Here is a 6,151-nt window from a genome sequence, read left to right as displayed (position 1 = left end):
GGGGTTTCCGTCGATGCCCCCTGTCACGGCAGGGCCTTCGACGCTGGCGTCCTTGTCTCACACGTCCCTGCCGCTCCCATCACTGAGGACCTGAGGGCTGTCCAGCTGGTCCGGTCGGGTTCGCAGAGCCCCGGGAGAGCTCTGACCGCCCCCGTGCACCCTAAAACGCCCGACGCGCTCTCCGTTTACGCCGAGTAGGCGGAACCCAGTGCTGCTCCCGGCACCTTTGAACCCACCAGCACCGGCCCACTGGTCATTGGCTAGTCCAGTAAGTAAAGCGGGGTTTTATTTATTTATAGACTAAAATGTTGATATTGTTTTATTTCCTTAAAAGATGTTATGATTAGTGCAGATCAGCCATGTTTATCTTTTAAAAATAAACCAAGGTTGCTTATTTCTGAGCTTCAGTGGACTGTCATAATTACTTTTCCTCCGGTCGTCAAGAAGGCGTTTGCTTCATGGGAAAGCTGAATACAGAATGGCCGGCTCAGACCAGCTCAGACCGGCCTAATCCAAAACACAAAGGACCTGGCGAATCCCACGGGGCCACAGTCCTGTCTGGAGCTAAGCTTGGCCTGGGTGGGGAGTGTGTGGAGTCAACTTCTTTCCTTCAGGGTCCTGGTTCCTTTTCTTTTTCCTTTTTTCTTGGTGGCATCTCCTGACATGGCCAGATGCCGCAGGCTGGCTCCCGCCGCGGCCAGCGGGACCGGGGGATGGCCGGGGCAGGAGAGGCTCTGGGAGGGCACCCTGGAGGGAGGGAGGAAGTGGCCGGTAGTCCTCAACCGACCGGGGCAGCCCGCCAGCTCTGGTCTGTGGGTGGGGGGAAAGGGTCAGGGGGCCCGGTGTCTTCCGCCCAGCGTCACACAAGCCAGGCGGAGCTGGGGTTCACCCAGGCTCGGGCCGCAGACAGCCCTCCCAGGTCCCCGAGGCGGGCTGATGGGGGGACGCCGTCATTCTCGGGGCACTGGCACAAAGGCACAAGGGGCACCTTGGAAACCCGCTCTCGCCCTTGTTTCTGTTGGGAAGCAGAGTCACCGTGCCCTCGAGTTCGCCACCAGCCCTGCTCCGCCTCAGGCGTGGGGTGCTCCATGGCGACGGAGGGAGAGAAGGAGGAGGGCTCCCGCCCGCAGGTCCCCATCTCTCAGCTCCGGCCTCCACGGTGCACACAGGTTTCCGTGGCCACGGCAACTAAAGCAGACACTTCAGTCCCATCGGTCAAGGTCAGAGTCAGCCATGACAAGTTCCGCTTGGCCACAGGTAGAAGCGGCAGGGCGTGCCCTGTGCAGAGAGCTCTGGTGCGGCGGACTTCAGGCAGAGTGCTGCAGTCCCGTGAGGCTCTCGCGTGAGGCCTGGAGGTCCCCAGCTGAGTCTGCCGTGGCCCCAGGCCCCTGGGTGGGGGCTGTGGGTGTGGGGTGGGCTCAGGAACACACAGGGGGGTGGCATTCCATTGCTGTGGGTCCTGTGAGCTTATCTGGAAATGATGTTAAGTCTGAGGTGGTTTAAGTTTTCAGTCCCTCCCAGAAGTGGCTCGCAGGCCTGGGTAGCTGCTGAGTTGGGGACTCCTCTGTGAGCAGAAGGGGGAAACTGAGGCCACGCCTGGGTGAGGGAGGCGGTGCCTTGGAGCCGGGGTCCTCAGTAACCTCCTCACTCTGGAGGACTACAGGCCACTCCCAACCCCGCTGGGCCTCAGCTCCCCCGGTGTGTGATGGGCCTGCCTGGATTCTATTGATTATCGAGAGCGTTGGGTGAGCCCATCTGTTCGGCCCTCACCCATTTTGTGGCATTTCATCTCTGACCAACAGGCAGTGGCAAAGGCCCCAGAAGTGGGGCCTCACTGAAGGGTAGGCCTGCGCCCCACCTGGCGGCCTGGCGCTGGTCTGGTGTCTGCCCGGGCCCTGCAGGGATGGCGCAGGGAGAGCAGGGCCCGCCTTCCGTGGAGGCGGGACCACTCAGCTGCTGCAAGGGCCAGAGGAGGCTCTGTGATGAGGCAGCCGGGTGCGGCTACGCGAAAAGCAGGCCAGGGAGGCCGGGTGGGAACCCAGTGGCCACTTCCTCACTGTCCCCCCAGCCAGGGCGGGAGCGCCAGGCGGAGGTCAGACCCCCAAGGTTGACTCCCAGGGTTCAGCGCGCACGCCCACGTTTCAGCAGCAGATGGACCCTGGTTACGGCCTGAGACCACGTCACCCTGTAGTGATGACCTGTGCCGGGTGCCACAGTGGCCTTTGACCAGTGCCCGCACCACGAACACAGGCTGAGGCTCATGTCCTGTCTCCTTCCCTCCTGGGGACGTCCTAACTGCCTGGTCAGGACCCTGCCGCCACACCCCCTGCCCCCACGCTCCAGCCGCAAACACGCTCCAGCCGCAAACACACTCCAGCCTCCCAGGTCCTGGCATCTTTTTTTTTCTTCACCACCCTTTGTATTTTCATAAATATCTGCAAATGAGTTGATGAAATTTGAAAGGAGTCCTTCCCTTCTCAGTCGCCCCTGCTCTCAGTTACGTATTTTCCGACCCTGGCTTTCTCTACGGCAGCAGCATCTGCAGAACTCTGAAACGCGTTAGGGCGCCTGGGCCGCACACAGGCCAACAGTCAGGAGCCAGCGAGGGGTCCAGGTGCAGCGCGTCCTAAAACTCTCCCCATGCGATTCTGATGCACGAGTTTGCTCTCCCCCTCAAGTCAGCATCCACAGGGCCAAGTGCGGGCCTTGGCTCAGGCCCCTCATCCACCACGGCACTCAAACAAATGCTCTCTCTAAACGGGGCCTCCTGGTCAGCATCGCGAAGGCACGGGAAAATAAGACATTTATTATCCCATGCAAATCTCTGCCCCATTACTGGGCACACAGCCTGTAATGAACTGTGAATTAATAGAGTTCTAGCCTGTAATCCACTTGAACAGCACAATTTTATTCCACTGTTTTGTGTGTGTGTGAAATGCAGTGATCCGATCTGTGTAAATGATTGCAATAAACCACAGAATGTTTGTTGTTCCTCAGCGCACGCACTGGGCTTCGGAGACAGCGTGGCTCCAGCTGCCGGGGTGGGGACGGGGGGCGGGGTGGGGGCTTCCCGGCACCGGCCCTTCTTATCCAGTCCAGGTGCCTCAGTCCTCTCCAGCAGGGAAGGTTTTATGATTCTCTGCTGGGCAGGGGTAAACTGAGGTTCAGAGAACGTAAAAAGCTGAGTCTGTGAAAGTCTGTGTGGCATTGTAGAGTTCTCCGTGTGTGCCCCCCACCCTGCCCCCACAACACGGGACATCCTGCTGACTCACCAGGGTTAGCTGTGCCCCGCCCCCCCCCCCCCCCCCCCCCCGCAGCCCTCCCCCACACCTCCTGCTTCTCTCTCTGGCCGAATCCCACGCCTCCTTTGAGACTGACTGGTCCTGGGCATCTCTCACACTTAGCCTAGTTCTCTTGCTTGCTCCTCCTCCTCCCTCTCCAGTCAGTCAGCTTCTTTCCTCTCTAGTTTCCAGTGTTTGGCACAGTGCGGGGAAGATTTATAGAGTTACTGTAACAAGGAAATGAGGCTGGGTGAGTCAGAGGCCCTGCAGTCTCAGCATTGGGTCACGTTTGCTGGGCATTACAAGCCTCGGGGCTTATGAACTGCAGTTTCTTCACTGTTTTCCTCTCTTCTATTTTAAGTTGGTCGGCGAGCCCTCACCAAAAGCTTCCCTCTTTGGTGAAATCGCCAAAATCTGTGGACGTGACAGTGTTTTATCAGGCGTTTATGTCGCTTACACCTTTTGTCACAGCTGCCCCGTGGTGAGCATCTTTGGTTACTGTGTTACTTTCCTATTGTTACTGCAACAAAGTATCACAAACCCTGTGGCTTGAAACAACACAGATGTCTCCCGTCCAGATGATGGCAGGGCTGCCTTCCTCCACGGGGAGAGGCCCCTTTCTTGCTTTTTCCAGCTTCTGAAGGCTGCTCGGCCCCTGGCCCTGTCCACTGTCCCCACCGGTGAACGGTGGTGGAGTCTCGACCACACCAACGCCGACTGGCTTGTGCAGGAAATCACCAGCTGTCCTTACCTACCTCAAAGCGACCTGTGGGATCCAGGGACATCTTCAGGTAAGGCCGGCTGAGCAGCGACCTGTGTTTCCCCACCATGGACACGCACGGCCACAGGCCCTCAGCCTCTGCGGACGCAGCCGAAGACGTCTTGGGAGGACGTTGTCCAGCCAACCACGGCCACGCGTCTTTGAGCACTGGGCTGCCTGACTCTGTGGAATGAGTAACTAGAACTGAATCGGCAGGGTTGGTGGGGCGCGGGGGCAAGTGCACACGAAGTTTTAATTACCTGCTTAAAGGTCTAGGTTTCCGTCAGCTCCGCGTACGTGCCCCTACGTCCGCATCCTGACTGGTCCTGCAGGTTTGAATGTTTTAAATGTTCGGCGCCCCTGCTGTGAAAATAGACCAGTGCTCGCGAATTTGAAAGCCAAGCAAACTGACCTGTGCACGGACATCAAGCAGCTGATGGACACGCAGTGTCCGTGGTCCAGATGCTGGTGGGTTGTCCTTTCAGAGGACTTGCAGCGGTTTTCATCGGCCGCATCTTTGAGGCAGTGTTTTGCTTAGGGTGATGCTGAACTAATTCTGCATTGTCTAATTCTTGACTCTGATGAGTCAGGAATCGATGGCAAGGGAAGTACCCGGTGGTGAACGTTTCCCACTAGCAATTCACAAAACGGGATCTGAACCCCTTTGGGTCAGCAGCTTGCTGACTCGCTCGTTCGGACTTCCGACTCCTGCCCTGTGCCAGGTGCGCCCCGCCTCCAGGAGCCTGCAGGGCGGCCCAGGGGAAAAGACGGGCCAAGGCGGGGCAGGCCACTTGAGAATGGACTGCGTGGGTCCGATCTGTCCGTCGCCCTCACACGATCTAACTTAGAACCGACCACCTGTATTTTGGAAACGTTCATGTTTTCATCTAAGTAGTTGGGTCATCATGCAGTGTAGCGATGTGACGTGTGAGTGTCGAAACTTTGGGGTATGAAAACGTGTCGAGTCTGAACACGCAACCTAAAACATCGACTCTCCGGCACGAGCCAGTCACAAGAAGGCAAAGCCCACTTCACTTCTGGGAGGTACTCAGAGGTCAGGTTCACAGGGGTCACTGGGGGGTGGGGCGGGGGGCCCTCAGCGTTCAAAGGGAGCAGAATCTCAGTTTTGTGAGACAAAAGGAGTCCGGAGGTCTGTTCCCCACAACAGGAGCTTCCTTCATACTGCACTTCAGCGTGACTGAGATGCTAAGTTTTATTTTCTGTGTGTTTTACCACTATTCTTTTTAAAGCTAAAAACACAACCGGCTGTCTCCTGAGCATCAAAGGGGAGCGACCTCGAACGTCTCTGGAGCAAAGCTGTGTCAGGCACGGTCACATGCCGTCTCCTTGGGGCCTTCCAAACCCTCTGTGGCCCGAGGAACTGGCCTGGTTTGCAGGTGAGACCTCACCCCTTGCCCAGTCACCTAAGCTGGGTTTGAGCCCGGTTCATCTTTCTCCTGCCTGACAGCGACAGGTGCCTGAGTCACATGGAAGCGATTTATGCTGTGACCACCGTCCCGGATGTCCTCTAAAGCAGGAATGCTGCCCGAGAAATGACGTAAGGACACAATTACTTAGGACGTGCAGGTGCCTGGGGACCCTCCATGGTTCCTCCAGCTACATGGGTCTTGTCCCCTGGGCAGGGTTCTAACTCCCTGCCTCGCTCCCTCCTCTCTCGCTCTTTCTTTCAACATCAGCATCCGCATCTCGGCCACGCAGGGCAGCACCAGCCGCACTGGGCGAGGCCGTGGGAAGTCTGCCCCCGCCCACGTCCGTCTTTCCTTCTGAGAGGGCTGGGAAGAGTGGTAAGGACAAAGGACACAGCCAGCCTGGCCCGGGACGTGGGCTCCCAATGACCCACGAAAAGCTGTTTCCTGCCAGTTCTTATCTCTATGCTGACCGCACTGATTGCCGTACTTCCTGTAGCTGTGTGAGATCGAAACCACTTCCTATCGGGGTCTGAACTAGGCACTTAGTGGTCGTGTGCCCGATGCTTCTTCCCGCCGCTGGGGGCCAGGCACTGGTTTGCTACACCGAAGAACCAGCCGCGCCACGTGCGCTGCCTGAATGCAGTGACCAGCGCGATGTGCTTGTCGCCCACGATTGGGTG

This window comes from Artibeus jamaicensis, unplaced genomic scaffold (assembly GCF_021234435.1).
Source record: "Artibeus jamaicensis isolate MK-2021 breed Jamaican fruit bat unplaced genomic scaffold, CSHL_Jam_final scaffold_369, whole genome shotgun sequence".
NCBI lineage: Eukaryota > Metazoa > Chordata > Mammalia > Chiroptera > Phyllostomidae > Artibeus > Artibeus jamaicensis.
Note: the sequence above shows the minus strand (reverse complement) of the source record.